This window comes from Anastrepha obliqua, chromosome 1 (assembly GCF_027943255.1).
Source record: "Anastrepha obliqua isolate idAnaObli1 chromosome 1, idAnaObli1_1.0, whole genome shotgun sequence".
Taxonomy (NCBI): domain Eukaryota; kingdom Metazoa; phylum Arthropoda; class Insecta; order Diptera; family Tephritidae; genus Anastrepha; species Anastrepha obliqua.
This window is the reverse complement of record NC_072892.1, coordinates 171,538,714-171,556,818: the sequence shown is the minus strand read 5'-3', so window position 1 is coordinate 171,556,818 and position 18,105 is coordinate 171,538,714.

The following is an 18,105-nucleotide window of genomic DNA, read 5'->3' as shown; positions in this document are numbered from 1 at the left end:
ATCTGGACTGCCAGACGGTCAATCTTCTGCGGCTTTGAACACAGGAATATTTTTTTTTAGCCACTGCTGGGTGGTTTTTGCCTCATGGGCGGGAGCGGAATCTTGCTGGAAGATCCAACGCTCCCTATGGAAGAGCGTAATGCTAAACTGCTTCACCACGCCTTCTAAAATATCCTCCTGGTACACTTTTGCCCCGGTATTAAGCCCTTTTTCGCAGAAATGTAGAGATGTAACGACCTCACATGACACTCCCCACCAAATCATTATGGAGGCTGGATGGTGCTCACACTTTTTCTGTCTTTAGAAGTTTTAGCAAGGACTTTGTCGATTTGCTTATTAAAAACCACTTCAAAGGGAAAATTTTGTCACCTGTGAAAATAATATTTTCATGGCCGTTGACCGCGTGCCACCGAATAAGTTGCTTGTATCTGTCGAGCCTAATTTTCTTGAAGCCCCGTGTCAAAAGATGACCAGTTGAGCGTTGGAAGCCTTTCATGTGGAGGTCATATCTAATTAGTCTTGCCATTGATCTAGACGTTATATTTATTTCCCTGGACATGATTTTCTGTTTATAATGGGATTTCTGCTAATTCTTTCTCAAACGGCTTTCATGACAACATTGGTTCGAATCACACGAGAACGAGCACTTCTTTTTCTGTATGTCACATCAGACCTTTTGCAAAAAGCGATTGATCGTGCGGTAAACAAACATTCGCGAAATATTTTCAGCAATTCGTAAATCTCACTTGTACTTTTTCCACAATTTTTTATCATTGCAACGCATTTCTTTTAGCTCCTCACTCCATTGTTGATAAGCGAAACTTGCCACGAAACCGCACCTTCTCGCCGTATGCATTGTAAAATTTCTCACAGAATTTATGACAAGACTAAGTTCATATTATACCAGGTTTATTTCTGTACAATGAAATCCTTCCTGATGGGCATCTTAATACGACGGACATTTTCTCCTATACCAAGTATTACGTATTTAAGTTAATTACGAAAAAATTATTTTCTCTGTTGGCCGGCCGCGGACAGTTACCTGTCATAAAATTTACACAAAAACTTCTATCGAGTGGCAGCGAATCTCTTACCAAAGTACATTAAGATTTATTTTCATAGCAAATCAAAAAAAAAAACTCTGTTTAGCGGACGCGACCTCCTCATAAGCGGACAAAATATAAAAAATGTGGGTGAACTGTTTTTTTTTTTTTTGGGACACCTAGCGAGTAGAGCACTTAGATGCAATTAAGTCCATTATACTGCATTTGGATTCCCATTTCATTTTCTTTACATCTACTCGATCTCCGAAGAAATCTGAGTAGATCTTTTGGTGCCAAAGAGCCAAGGTGGTCGCTTCTTAACACATCAGTGAAAAAGACCTCAAACCTAATGCGAGCGAAGGCGGAGCAGACGCACCGAAAGTGGTCCGCCGTCTCATCCTCCTATTCACATGCTAGCCAGATTGCACTGTCTGAGATGCCTACCTTTTCGAAATGCTTCGCCCACAGAAAGTGGGTGAACAGTTACTTGCATACCTCACCAAAAAATTTACAATTAAGTTTATTCAATGCAAGAAATTTGATTTGCCGCCATGAACAGCCCGCTTGAAGCGCTTCTGCTTCAACTGATCGTCTTCACGTGTTGTATGGTCTCCCGCGAGTTATGGAAAGCCCCATAACACTAACAGCACAACCACCAACCAAATCTCCAAGATTAAACATAAATAGCTAAGTCAATGAACTGAAGGTGGAGTTCATAAGAATTATTATAAAAAACTGCATTCCAAAATGCTAATCAAGCAGTACTAACATTTAAATACTAAACTAACTAAATAATACTAACTAAAATTATTAAGAAATTGGTTTATTCTCAAAATACAGAATAAGCAATTTTGTAATTAATTTATAAGTTTCATTTAAACATTTTTAATTATAAAAAATCAGTTGTAATTCAGTGGGGAAAGAACCAAGTATCCTGTTTTTTTCTATCTTTCGAGAGTTACAATCATAACTCGCGCCTGCGACCTCCTTGTGGGCACCAGTCTAAGGCTGCTTTTGCAATATCTCCATGAAGCTTCCGAAGTGTATGCTCAATCCATTTCCATTTTCATCGCCGAGTATCAAGATAAACAGGAACCTGCTTCGCCAAACTCCACAGGTCAGTGCTGGAGATGGTGTTTGGCCAGAAAACGCGCACAATGCTTGTACATCGCACATTGTCGTATTCCATGTTTTGCAGCCACACAGAACGGAAGACTTCACGTTTGATTCAAAGTTTCTTAATCTCGTACACCTGGATATGTACGAAGATCTCTAAACTTTGTCTAAGATGCCAAATTCAGCGCTACCTTTTGCTATTCGCTTGAGTTTGTCAGCTGCTGACCCGCCAGTTATGTTAATGATGCTTTCGAGATAGGAAAATTCGTCCACTTCTTTGATGCTAATATTTCCAGATACACGGCTCAGTGGTGTTGAGGCACATCACCTTTGTCTTTGCAATGTTAATCCTCAGGCCTGCTTTGGCTGCGCAATCACTTACATCCTCCATCTTTCACTGTATATGAGTGAATTTGTGTGACAATAGACACATGTCGTAAGCGTAGTCTAAGTCTTTCAGGTTACCGTTCAAACGCCACGAAATGCCACTATTAGCCGCTGAAGCTGCTGCATTATTAGGTCCAGCACTAGATTGAATAGAAGCGGGGATAACACGTATCCCTGCTTTACTCCTGTTATCGCTTGAGTAACATTGCTCAGGATTTTTTCATGTCTACGCAATCCTTTTCTTTTGGTTTTCCCATCAATTTAGTTAATTATTTAAAGAACTTTAAGTTTTGAAAAAACCATATTTTTGGTAAATTATTTTATAAATATGCCAGAATGAAATATTTACTCCCTTGAATGCAAATTTTTGTATAATAAATATAGGAGTATTTCTCGATCACTCCATTTGTGGCAAAATACAACCACGCACATCACAAATAGGAGGAGGAGCTCGGCCAAACACTAAGCAGAAGTGTACGCACCAATTATAATTATTTATTGTTTTTTTTAGAGGCAAAAGCAGTAGCTACGCTTGTTCTTGGTGGAATATCTTAAATTCAAAAAAGTATTTTTTTTTCTTTTATTTTATTAGTATTTTCATTGCAACTAGTATCTTACATATAAAGGGTTTTCCAATAACAGGTGTTATTTTGAAATGGATTGCGATATCGAGAGATGATTAACGATTTTTTATGGCCGGAATTGGATGGTATTGATCTGAACAACATTTATTTCAACAAGATTATTTTTACAAGATTTTTTTTTTACTTTTTACAGATCCGGCAACATTTCAAGGGAAATGATGCAGAACATGGAGCAACTTTTTTTCATTGTACTTTAGGTGAAGTGATTTTTTATATACAAACTAGCTGTAACCGGGCACGTTGCTACGCCAACAACTAGAATAAATTTAAGAAAAATAACTTTAAAGAAAAATCAGTTCACAAATAATCAATTCATTCTAAACCATTTTATTGATTTTGTTCATTTCGAAAAAATTGTGACATTACAAAGCTTAATTTCAATTCGATGTTTAATGAAGTGCTGTGGGATATCACAATATTTCTTGTGTTTCCATCTGGTGCTTGGACGAATAAATCAGAAGGTTTTCCGACACGTGAGCAAGCCACATAGAGCACACGTCCATGTGAGAAGCATGGATTCTCCAAATTTAATCCCCATACTTGTAACGATTGTCCTTGATCTTTGTTATTAGTCATTGCGAAAGCGAGTCGCAACGGGAACTGTAAACGTTTGAATTCGAATGGCATATATAATATGTCGGGATCACTGGGATACGTGGCAACAGTACGTCTTCACCTTTGAATTTTCGAGTCAAAATTGTTACCCCGATAATATTGTTCATCATTTTCTTGACTGAGAGTCTGGTTCCGTTGCCAAGTCGTGGTGGATTTATGTTTCGAAAAAGAATGATGGGTACGCCAATTTTCAATGTAAGAACGGGCGGCGGCATGTCTGGCAAATCAAGCGAATTCAAGAATTCAGTTGACAACCTCCTCTTGATTGTCCACAGTATCGGTGGTCTTATATGCTGTCGTTCCCCTGGGTATTCCATGCTGAATGGTGAAGTTGATGGTATTGGCATCGATGTTTTTGGCTGCTAATATAGCACGCGTACTGAGCCACGGAGGGTTTTTGTAGTTTTGTGCAATGTTTGGGAAAACTTTTTGCACCAATTCGTCGATGCTTTCTGTGATCTTACAGAAGTTTGCTGGCAGGGTGATACATGGTGTAGATTCATCAATTTTCATTCGCCCATTTCCAATATTCAATAATTGTTTTGCATGTCTCATTAGTTTCCTCTGTGTAAAAATACATGGTCATACTAATTTTTATGATAATCGGTTGAACGGTGAAGAAGTTGCTGCTCTGCAACGCCACTTGGTGGCGAGTGGCAGCAATGAGCATATTCTACGAATCTTCCCCGTGGAAAGATATATGTGACCTGGTCTATGAAAAGATACCTTACGTGTCAAAAAATCATTTTTCACTTTTCTGTTGATTCGAATAGTGTGTGAAAGGCTCTTCAAAATGGTGAAAACCAGAAAGTCATAATTTGTTTAAAAGTTTGTTAAAAGTAAAAAACAAAGAAAAGTACAAATACGAAAATGCAAAGGCTAACTTATTTTTTAAAACGATTTCTGCGATTTGCATTAACTTTTTCTTATTTATTTATATATAAAAAAATGTTTTACACTGCTTCTGTGATTTTATTGATACTGTGATCGATGCTGAAGAAAATACGCCAAACCGGATTGAAAAAGATTAATATTTAAAAAAGTTACAAGGGTTTTTAGAAGTTTAACCTTTAACTGCTGTTTTCTCGAAAACTTGTTTTCGCACGTAAGGTACCTTTTCGTAGACCAGGTCACATATATACATTTTTATAATAATCGGTCCAGTAGGTCTTGAGTTCATCGATGACATACCTTCTGCTCAAATATGAACGAGATGTTACCAATAAAACGGTCCGCGGATGACATATGGCAAAAATAATTTTTTTGTTTTTTGGTAGGACTGCTATAAGTTTACATGGCAAATTTCAGCGTGATATGTCACATAGTTTGTTTTCTGTGCTACTGTAAACAAGTTAAGCTCGAGTGTGTTCTTCGAATTCCCTTTTATGACTTAAATTGTCTCAAAATGTTCTCCACGGAGCGGCAACTTGAGCTTGGGAAACAGGAAAAAGTCACATGGAGCCATATCAGGCGAATACGGTGCTTGCGGAACGATATTAATATTATTTTTGTTCAAATAATCGCGAACAAAACGTGATGTGTGAGCTGGTGCATTATCGTGATGCAAGAACCATGACTTGTTGTCCCACAATTCCTTCCTTTTAAGACGAATGTTCTCGCGCAAACGCTTTAAAACGTCTAAATAATATTCAGCGTTAACCGATCGGCCTTGCGGAAGGAACTCCGAGTGCACCACACCATCGTAATCGAAAAAAACAGTCAGCATAACCTTAATTTTTGAGCGACTTTGGCGTGGTTTTTTGGGTTGATGTACGGCCCTCTTTGAACGATTTGTACCACTGGAAAACACGTGCACGCGATAGAGCAGAGTCCCCACAGGTTGTCTGCAATATTTTTAAGGCGTCTGAAGCCGAAATTTTGTTGGAATAACAAAATTTCAAACAAATTCTTTGTTCAACTTGAATTTCCATCGTTAAATTCGAAGAACACACTCGAGCTTGACTTGTTTACAGTAGCACAGAAAACAAACTATGTGACATATCACGCTGAAATTTGCCATGTAAACTTATAGCAGTCCTACCAAAAAAGAAAAAAATTATTTTTGCCATATGTCATCCGCGGACCGTTTTATTGATAACGTCTCGTTCATATTTGAGCAGAAGCTACAAACAAACATTCATTTTTATATATAAGATTTTTTTAAAGAAAAATTAAAATAAAATTTTTATAAAGTTTAAGTTCTAATAAACAATTTATACATTTTTATTATTATTATGTAACCCCTTAAACATCTATTTTTCCTTCATTTTCAGCTATAACTGAGAACTTATTTAAATTTCAATCTAAAACTTTTTTCGCATTTACTACCCTCTCAAGTACCGAACTTTTGTTTTCCCCACTTTGCTGCGTCGCATGTGCTTGATAGAAATATTTGACAGTTTTCTCAAAAATATAAATAATTGACTGCTAAATACATAAACAACTTAATTTACTGCAGCGACTAAAGAAATAAGTATTTTCGCTTGAGAAAATCTGCAGTAGTACTTGCGATGGCTTACAGGAAGACATTCCGCAACATTACTCTCAAAAACTTCTGCAACTTTTCACTATCGATAACGCAAACAAGAGCCGAACAAATACTGCCACTCAGCCAAGTTGTAAAAAACTCAACAACAAAACCAAAACAAAAGAGCGCAACTAACCCAGGAGTATTAGCGCCAGCTGGTAGGGAGGGGAAAAAGAGGGAGAGAGAGAGCGAGTGCGCTCAGTCCCAAAGTCTCCAAAGGCGCATAACTTGTGGCGACAACAACGCGAACTTGGACAAAGTCAACCAACCCAATAGTTGTAGCAAGCCGCTACAACTGCTAGGAGACATAACGGTACGTGGAAGAACCTTTGTTGCTGTGAAATGCTTAGGTTTCGAACAAGAGCTGGCACGCCGGGGGTTTTGTTTTAACCTTTTCTGATTGTCATTTTTTAGGAGTAAATAATTTTTTCACTACGGCGCAGTGTTGCCGTCTACGACTTTGGCGCACTCTGAGTAGTTGCATGGCGAAACAATAAAGCGGCGCGCAGAGCAGACAAAGTGAATAAAAGGATGGTGTTAAGCGTTCGGGGATATTTGAAAAGCAAGATATTTGATAGAGGAAATTCATGTTCAACCATTTTTTGTGTTTTTGTGTGTGGAATTTCGCAAATACTTTTGCGCCACTTAGGCGGCATCATTGACGCGTAACAACTACAGCAACAACAACAACAACAGCAACAAGAGCAAATGGCATAATAATAAACAGTAAGCAATGAGCATACGAGAGGCCAAAAGTCAAAAGTAATTCAAAGAACAAGAAAAGGATATGCGGCACTACTTTGGTGCAAGCAAAAGAAGAAAAATTAAAATTTTGAAACAGATATCTTTGCCATTTGGGAACTGGCCTGAGTGGCTAGAGCTGGGGCGGGGTGAAAAGTGAATGTTCGAAATGGTGCTGCACTGCAAAGGAAAGGAAATCGGAAGTGAAAAAATGGTATTTCTGATTTATATGCACAAAGGGAGTGTATGCGAGCGTAAAATAATTTTACAGGACATTTACAGTCAGCGCGCCGAGCAGTTGTTTGGGGATACCAAATTTCCAATGCCTCAACTACGCAATGCCACATTACCAAGTATTGGGCGGCGTGTAAGGCCAAAGGAGACGTAGAAAAACGGGAATGGAAAGTGGCAAAAGCCAACGCACAACATCAATGGGGTTCAAATAAATGATTTGCCATTGAAATGAAGTTGCAAAAAACAAAAAAAAAAAACAAAAAAAGTGGCATTATCCTTTTCACCACAAATAGCCCAAAAACAACGCACAAGCAAGATCTCAATAACAATCGGAGGAGAGCCACCCAGGCTCTTGTTTTAGCCTCATGATTGCATTGCCATTTGTGTTTATGCAATTCAATAAATCATGGAGCCATAAAGGGCGGTTCAGTGCGGCTCGGTTCGGTTTGGGTTGAACGGCAGTCTGAGCCGTCTTTTGCCGTCAAGAATGTTCGCCTTGGCGTAGCGCAGCTGCACAAATACCAAATTCAAACGCAGCAGGCCTACACCTCCTCCGCTAACTTCCAATACACTTTCTTTCGTCGTGCGGCGATTGCTGCTTCGCACTCCGACAAACGTCCAAAAGTCCATAAGTGTTTGCGTCTGGGTTTGGGAAATGTCGGCGTTAATGCTGGCGTACGTCGTTGTTGGCGCCTGCTGATACGCCGGAAGCAAGCAACGACGCGCACAAGCTCGGTTTCCCGGCGCGCACATTATCAATTTCAAATTTGCGCCCAGCCATCGCCATCGCCACCGCCATCAGACGGTGTGGCAAGCAACAAAGGGTTGCGTTAGCCAGCCGGACCTCATATCTGCGTTACCGCTGCGTATTTGGTATGCCGCATGCGGCCATTTCGTATAATTGTTTTTCTTTTCCTTTGCCATAATTTTTATTTTTTTTGCGTTGTTGTTGTTGCTTTTGTACATTCGATTTATTTTGCCTCAGCGCTGGTGTGACGGGGCTCAGCCACGCGTCTAATGAAGTAGCGCCAACACACACACACACACGCGCGCAACAATAATAAACTAAAATGTAAACAAAACAACAAAAACAAAGCAACAGAAGCAGCATGCACAAAACTAATAACAAAAACAAAAACAACCACTTTAGCAACAGCAACAGCAGCCAAAATTTGTATTCGAATGCCTTGTGGGCTGCGTGGATTGTTGCATACATTTGTGCGCTGCGTTGTGAGGCTGTTGTGCCGGGGTCACCATAATTTGTTTGACCTTTCAATAAACTCTGTCGCCGGCTAGCGTAGTCCACACATTTTAGTCTATATATTTGCGTTGTTTTTGGCGAGTCTGCACTGCCAGCGAATGTGGGAGCGAAATTTATAGATAGATAGAAATTTTCGCTGTAGACGCTCTCACATACATACACACATATGTACATACATTTTCGTTTTGTGCAATCTCAAGCGTTGCCACACGACGGACACGTGCGCGCGGCTGTGGCGGCAACAAAATGTTATCTAAGTGCGTGTGTGTGCGTGCGCTTACAAGCATACATGAAAACTTACAGTCATACCTAGATGCATACATACATTCATACATACATACATGCATACATACATTCACACCTCCATCCATTCCTACATACATACACGTTGGTAATTCTTGCCACAGCGAAATTTAATGCGCCATTGCGTGGCAAGCGGCAAGCGGCAAACGCCATCATTTGTTGGTACCTCAGATGCATCGCAATGCGTGTGGATAAGCGTTTATATTTAGAAAAGCATTAGCATGTAGGTGTGAGTTTGCCACAATCTATGCAAGTGTAGTTGTTTGTGCCCCTCTACTGTGCCCTTCTACTGCCACGCTTGAGACAATAATCGGTTTCTCATAAATTTTAATCAATAATTTCTGTCAAGTCAAGATTTATTTGTCTATGCTGCCGTTTGGCTGCTTTTTGGCGAAAGTTTCCTTTGACGCTAAGTGCGAGTAGGTGTATAACTTCCGCGATTGAAGGTATTAGAGATAAAATAATGAAAAAGGTATAGCGCTGATGTGGCACACAGTGGGCGTTTTTGACAAAAAAGACGACAAAATTTTAAGCGAGGATAGCGTTTGAAATTTGCATATTCTTTTCTTCTTATTTGGCGCGCCAGTCATTTCTTTCTCGTGATAATCGGCGCCAGTTTTGAAGTGAAGCCAAGTTCTTCTGTAACTGATCTTTCCAACGCAGAGGAGGCCTTACTCCTCCTCTGCTACCACCAGCTGGTACCACATCGAATACTTTCAGAGCCGTAGCGTTTGTATCCATTCGCTACGCTATGTCTGTGTCGTCGTAAAACTCTTACAAAGGTTTTAAAATCTGCCGCAGAATATTTCTCTCAAACACTCCAAGCGTTGCTTCATCGGATGTTGTCATCGTCCACGCTTCTGCGCCACACATGATAGCGACTCATCCTGTCTGAAACCTCGTTTGGTATCAAACGGCTCGGATAGATCCTTCCCAATTCTGACGGCGCTGCTGGTGTTGAGCAACGTCATCTTGCAAAGCCGTATTAGTTTTGCGGGGATACCAAATTCAGACATCGCGGCTTACAAGTAGCTCCTTTTCGTACTGTCGAATGCAGCTTTGAAGTCGACGAAAAGATGGTGAGTGTCGATTTTCCTTTCATGTGTCTTTCCATGATTTGGCGTATTGTGAATATTTGGTCGATGGTGGACTTTCCAGGTCTAAAGCCACACTGATAAGGTCCAATCAGTTGGTTGACGGTGGGCTTCAGCCTTTCACACAATACGCTCGCTAGAACCTTATAGGCGATATTTAGAAGACTGATCCCGCGGTAATTGACACAGATTGTAGGATCGCCCCTCTTATGAATTGGGCAGAGCAAACTTAAATTCCAATGGGCAGGCATGCTTTCATCCCACCATATTTTGCATAGAAGCTGATGCATGCACCTTACCAGCTCCTCGCCGCCATGTTTGAATAGTTCTGCTGGCAGTCCGTCGGCGCCCGCAGCTTTGTTGTTCTTTAGACGCGTTATTGCTATTCTCACCTTGTCATGGGTGGGTAGCGGAACGACAATTCCGTCGTCAACGATTGGGGTATCGGGATTTTCACATTCTCTGTGACATGCGCAGCTGTAACTGTTTAACGCTAATAAGATTGCTCTGTATGTCAGTCACCAGATCGCCGTCTTTGTTCTTACAGGAAAACGCCCCGGTCTTGAAACCTTCTTTAAGCCGCCGAACTTTCTGGAAGAATTTTCGGGCGTTGTTCCTATTGGCCAGCATCTCAAGCTCCTCGCACTCTAGTCTTTCGGCCTCTTGTTTCTTCTGTCGTATAATACGTCTCTCTTCCTTTCTAAACTCTCGGTAGCGTGACTCTATAGGCAGCATCTTTGCTTTCTGCGGCAGCGTGACACTCCTCTTCGTACTAACTGCTATTTCGGGCTCGCCGAAATTTGTAAATAGATGAAAAAGAAAAAAAAAATTTGGCAGTTTGAAACAAGGCGCACTCATTAAATGTGGTCACACTAAACTAACATTAATGTTTTGATTGTCAAAGCAAAGTAGAAAACAAAAAATGAATTCGCCTTGTTTTATACTGGGCCTACAGCCACATGGACACGGCGAAAGAAAAGAAAAAAATCAGCTGCTTCACCGATACCAACTTTAATAGATTCGCCATGGTTCGAAAAATTCAGTATTATTAAAAACAAAAAAATATTTTTACTTCAATAAAAAAATGGTGAAAAAAGTCGCTTTGTAACACATGGGCTGAAAAGTCCCGGGCCTGACGCGTAGGTGGCACTAGTTGTATTGCACTCACCTCTTTTACAATTAGTACTAACCTTAAGAAATCAGCTGTTAAAATTTCATGATATTCTATTCATTAGTTCGTGAGTTATTGTGCTAAAAGTGATGCTGCTTTTCTTATTTTCAAAACATTGATCCGTTGTTTCGTGGTTTAGTTTTACACTACTTCTTGATGGGGAAAAATACCATTCAAGCGAGGCGATGGCTTGAAAAGTGTTATAAGGACCCCCTTCCAGCAGAAATCACAATAAAACGATGGTGTGCTGATTTCAACTTACTTCAAATGTGGTCGTAGCGGCACCGATGATGTACAACGCAGTGGACGGCCAAGTGAGACGGTAACACCAGAAAACATTAAAGAATTCCAGAAAATTGTTTTGAATAATTGAAAAGTGAGGTTGCGTGAGTTCGCTGACATTGTAGAGATATCTAAAAAAGGTATTGCCTTATATTGCATGAGCATTTGACTATGAGAAAGCTCTGTTTGAAGTGGATGCCGCGTTTGCTCACTAATGACCAAAAACAAGAACTCACAAGTTAATTAAAACAACAATTGAACTTCGAATTACTCGAACATCCATCGCATTCGCCAGATTTGGTTCCCAGCGACTAACGGCTGGTGCAGACCTAAAAAACCAGCTCGCCGGTAAGAAATTTCGCTCGAATGAAGAGGTTATGATCAAACTGCGGCCCATTTTGAGGCAAAAGATACATCGTTCTGCAAAAGAGGTATTGAAATGTTAGAACGGCGCTGGAATAATTGCGTTGTTCTTGATGGAAATTACGTTGATGAATAACAGCAGCTAATTTTGAACAAAACACAAAAGTATTTCCTTTAATAGGCGCGGAACTTTCCAGCCGATGTGTATATATAATTGGCGCCTACACCCCTTTCGGGTAATTGGCCGAGCTCCTCCTCCCATTAGTTGTGTGCGTCTTCATGTTGTTCCACAAATTGAGGCACTTACAAAATCATTCAGCTATGGTAGCCAGAAGAGAACTCAGGACGGAGGACTCAGCTGATTGCATTGAGCGGAACAGATGGTAGTCCGTAGGTGAATTGTCTGTGCAAGATTTCCCAATTCAGCCTCTCTTAATATTTCTGGACCGATTTAGCAACGTGTTGCCTGACGTTGGAGTTGCTTAACCATAGCCGCTACGCCATTAATAAAAATGGATCGATACCCGCTTAAAAAACGCATTGAAATTATTAGAATCCACTATAAAATGGTGAAAATTTGGCAGAGACGGTTGGTAAAACTCGAACATTTTTGGATCATCGTGAAGCAATACAGAAATTGGTGAAAAAATTCGAGCTGTTGGGACAAGTTAGTGATGTGGAAAATAAAACCAGTGCACGTCGCTCAAGAACAGCCGAACATATTGTTGTTGTGCAGAAAGTGTTGAAGAAAATCCAGGTTTGTCCATTCCTCGTCGCTCTGAAGTGGAGTTAAGTATTCCACAAACGTCATTACACCGTATTTTGCATAAAGATTTGGGTCTTAAGGCTTATAAAGTCTATTTAACACAAGAACTCAAGCCGGGCGATCATCAATAACGTCGTGTCTTTGCTGGTTGGATCGTTGAAATGCATGAAAATGATGCGGAATTCCATCGAAAAATAATCTCGAGTAATGAGGCCCATTTCCACCTCGGTGGCTTCGTCAATAAGCAAATTGTCGGATCTGGGGCTCAGAAAACCCAAGAGTTATTGTTGAAAAACCTCTCTATACCCAACGTGTGACTGTTTGGTGCGGTTTATGGTCCGACGGAGTCATTGGACCTTACTTTTTCGAAAATGAAGCTGGAGCAACAGTTACGGTGAAGGGATTGCAGTATTGAGAGATGATTAACGATTTGTTATGGCCGGAATTGGATGGTATTGATCTGGACAACGTTTATTTTCAACAAGACGCCCCTACGTGCCACACAAGCAACGAAACCATCGATCTTTTACGGGAATAACTTCTCTTATTGGAAAAGCCTTTATGTATTTATATACGTATGTAGTTATATATGGATATAAAGATTTATGGGGTTTTTTACTTTACGCTGCTTATCAAAAATAAACTCGTTTACCGCTCACACCCATAAATTTTTCTTCAACTTTAGCCCACTGTTAATTTTGTTGAAATCAGCTCTTTCCACTCAGTCTGCGTAAACAATTCAAAAATGCCGACAAAAGATATACATCAAATTTACAAAAACAGAAAGCACAAAGTCACAAACAAACATTTGAAAGGCAAAAACGCTTTTTGCGTGTGCATGTATGAGTGTTAGTGTGGTTGTGTGTGTGCATGTGTTTCAGATGAGACTTAGCGGAAGTCTTAAAGATGCAGACAAACAATAATGTCGACTTGGAAGCCAACTATAAAGAAAAAATTCACTCTTTGAAACAGTTCCTTCACATTTGTGTGGGTGCTTACACACATCTTTACATACCATATACATATATACATACATGCTTGCACATACATACATAAATATCTTTACATGAGTATAGCTACATAACTACGCACGTGTATATGTGTTTATGTGTGCATGTGTGGTTATATATGGATGTGTGTTTACTACAGAAATTTGAATATTTCAAAATTGTACAGAAGTTAATGTTTACCGTTAGGAAAAGGCACGGGTGAGCTGTGAATAAACTTCTTGTCAAAAAAGGAAATTCTGCGAAACAAATTTCTGAAGAAAAGCTATCGATTGTGATGTAGATGCGGCATCCTCTATCTAAATATCAAATTGTAAGAATATATGCAGGACTATTTCAATAAGGAAGGTAGACCTGGGAATACGACCTTCCTGGTTTACTCAATGATGGTAGCGGCCGATTGAAATTTTTGAAAATTCAAAAAGCTTCACAACCGTGAAATTTCGCCAGCAACCTACATTTCGCTTGCCGTGTAATGGTACAAGGAAGCAAGGACTGTGATGCTAAGAAGAAAAAGAAGAAGAAGAAGGCATTGGTACTTCTAGAAGAAGAAGAAGGCATTGGTACTTCTAGAACGTATTACCTCCAGGAACGATTCGGAAAGCTTCACCTGGCAAAAATTTATTTCTCTAATTTAGAATTTTCCTGCAGGGTAGCGTTAAATGGATTTATATTTAAAATTTTCCGAAGTGAAAGTGACGTGGCTTTAATCAAAATTTCGAATTTTAACTTTTTTGTTATTCAAGTGGAAATTTTTACTAATAAGGAAAACAACAATTTGGTTTTATTGCAATTTTCTGCCTCATAAATCAGTCCAAAATATTTTGACACAGTTGAGAATTCTTTTGCTCCAATATTTGCAAAGATTTGCACGCTACATTTTTTTTTTCTTAACTTTGTTTGCAAATATAGTTTTTGTTCAATATCCAAAAAAAAAAACAAAAATTAAAATATAATAAAAAAAGAAAATAGATACTTTGCAAAATAAGAAAATTTCAACTATGTTTTTGCAATTGTTTTTACATGAAATCGCTCGTGTAAGTAATGACGATTATTTTGAACCCAAAACTATTAAAATCGGTGCATTTTTGACTAAGTTATGAGCCTTTAAAAAAAATTTTCTTACATAATTAAAATAAATCGATTTTGAGCCAAAAAACAAAATTGCCGATAAATCTTGGAAAAAAATGTTTCGAACGAACAAACAAATACGTGTCTCATTAGGACCAGAGAGATACATCGAAATCGAAGAACCTGGCCCGCATAGCCCGGTTGAATTCAAATGGAAAGCATCAATAATAAAATATTCGGGGCGCAACTAAATTCTCGCTGTTTTTTTGATGACAATACCACTTTATTCTAAAAAAACGGTTCCAAGTGAGTCATTGAAAGTACTGCCCAACGCTGGCTACTACTTTTTCCCATCTTTCTGGTAGATCTCGTATACCGTCGCGATAAAACTGTTCATCTTTTGAGGCTATCCACGGATCAAGCCATTTTTTGATGTCTTCATATGAGTAGAACTGCTGGTCAGCTAGACCATGTGCCATCGATCGGAACAGGTGATAATCGGACGGCGCAATATCTGGAGAATATGGCGGGTGGGGTGGCCATTTCAGTGTTTCCAGGTAGGTTTTAATGGGCTTGGCAACGTGAGGCCGAGCGTTGTCATGCTGTAGAATCACTCTTTCATGCCTCTTCGCGTATTGCGGCTGCTTCTCGCGCAGTGCTCGGCTCAATCGCATCAATTGAAGTCGATACCGATCCCCAGTGATAGTTTCGCTTGATTTTAATAGTTCATAATAAATAACACCAACTTGGTCCTACCAAATATATAGCATAGCCTTCGCAGCGTGAATATTTGGCCAAGCTAACGACGTAGAAGCATGACCGGGCAGTCCTCATGCCTTTCTTTTCTTCTGGATTGCTGTAATGAATCCATTTTTCATCACCCGATGCGTCACGATGCGATGAAGAAAACCCATCCTTTTCCCTTTTTTGCCGCTGGGGCAGTTGTTCACACGAAACGACGTTCAACATCCCTTGGTTTTAACTCAAAAGAAACCCAAGTCAACTATTTCTGAATCATTCCCAAAACATGCAATCGCTTAGAAATGGATTGGCGGGTAACTCCTAATACTAAAGCAAGCTCTTCTTGCTCCAATGCCTGCAATTCAGCGTCGTCGAAGGTTTTTGGCCTTCCTTCACGTGGACGGTCGTCAACATTAAAATCACCATATTTGAAGCGACGGAACCAATCTCGGCATGTTGTTTCACTTAAAGCAGTATCTCCATAAACTTTTTGTAGCTCTCGATATGCTTCAGCCGCCGTTTTTTTTCGAATGAAAGAGGAAATTCAAAACTTCCCGCAAATGACGATTATTCGGCAAAAAATCCGACATTTTCACAAAACCAAAAGTATCTGATCCCAAAACAAAATCACTAATGTGTCGAAGCAGTTAGTTTACCATATGTCTAAGCTTGGGTTATGATGTTTAGGTTATATTACAATCGACTAGCACACACTGCTGGTGGCATCTATTGACAAACAGCGGGAACTTAGTTGCGCACCTAATAATACTAAAAAAACTAAAATACAAATATCAGAATTCTGAAATTTTTCTTCAGTATTTTTAAAGATGTTTCTGATATGCAGGTTTATGAACAATTTAATTGTAGTTAATAAAGTATAAATTTGAAATTGCTGAAAATTGCACTTGATTTTTAACAATTTTTCCGCTGCCGGCCTGTGCGTTTTTTTTTTTCCGATTCAAGTATTCGAGCGATGTATGGAAGATCGTCGCAAAAAAATATTGAAAATCATGTGGAATTTGAAGCAACTTCAAACTTGCACTTTTTTCCTTGTGGGCAACAGTCAAAGGTTGCTTTTGCAATATCTCCATGAGGCTTCCGAAGTGTATGCCTAATCCATTTCCATTTTCGTCGCCGAATATCGAGATAAACAGGAAGGAAACTCCATAGTTCAGTGTTGGAGATAGTGTTTGGCCAGAAAACACGCACAATCAATTGCACGCATTTTTTTATTGTTGTGTAAAGCTTGCAACTTTAAAATGTGTAGCTATTGTTGCTGTATGAAGTATATTTAGTAAGCAAAATGTATGAAACAAAAACATTGTGAACATTGCCAAAAAACTCTGCTATCGCTTTCTGGTAAACAAAAAATTTCGAATTTTGTCTCTTTTGAGGAAAATGCGCATTTCTTGCTTGCCACACAAATACAAATACAAATGCACATCATTTATGTAGAACACATATTTGTATTCGGTGGTGTTAACACATAATAAACACCTACACATTTACATAAATTTCAATAAATTCAGCGATGATTTATGCCGTTATTGTGTAGCTTGTAGATGCTTTGTAAGTATTCCTGTGCGTGTGTTGGTGTTTTGGAAGCATTCCAAATTTAATTACGACACTAGCAAAGATCAAACAAAAGAAAATTGCTTTGCCAAGGCAAAAAAGCGATATTTGGCTTGCTGACTTTTCAATTTCATTGAGATAATAATTTAATTCGTATGTAAATGTATGCGAATATGCGCTTGTAGACGTTCAATGGTTGGGCTTTATGGATGCGTAAAGTGAATTATGTATTTTTTTAGAAATTTAATCATTTGTAAGAAATTTACGTTGAATACTTTGTTATTGATACTATTGTAAATAAATCCGCTCAGTTAGTGCTAATCATGGCTGAGTTTGTTTGTAGGGGATACTCTTACAGTAGGCCCTGCATGCAAAGTTTGCTGGTTGGCGTATAAGAATGAAATTATTAAAAAAGTTGTCTTATTTGGCTTGATATCGGTAACGAAGGCAGCAGCTGCGAGGACTGTTTTTGCGTTAATATTTCCTGCAAGTAAGTTTTTTATACTCATGATTCTAACATTCATAGTTGGAGTTGACAGCACAAGTTAAACCATGGTAATGGTAATGGGAATAATAATGGTTGTACGGGTTAGGCTAAGGCCATTCTGCAGTGCGACCAGGTTGATCTATTGTGCGCCCATAATTACTTAATTATAATTATTTAGTATACCGAGAAATCGAACGAGCTTCTTAGGAGGGAGCAATTGTAGGTATTCTTCCTCTAGTAGGTACGAGCCCAGGATTCTGTGTCTCCCATGGCCTAATGCCTCACAGTTGGTGATTGAGTGTTCCATAGACTCCTCTTCATCACAGCGAAGCCTGCTTGATCTTGTACTAGATAACTCTATTGTGTTAATGTGTAAAGTGTTTATTGCAGGCTAAGTGACTTGCTAGTTCTCCACAGAGTAATCTGACGCCCTTTTTATCTAGAGTTAGAAGAGATTTTGCTCTGTTGGCATTGAAGTTCAAAAACTTGTTGGAGTGATTAAGGTCGCTTGTGCCGTTCCAGTGTTCCCTGATTTTTGTTTGGATCCATTTTTTGGTTTCCTGTTTTATATTATTATTGTTAAGGCCAAAAAATGGAGTTGGTCCAATAAATAGCCCTTCTGCCCCTTTTTTGGCGTAAAAGTCCGCCTTTTCGTTTCCTTCGTGTTCCTTCCTGGTGCC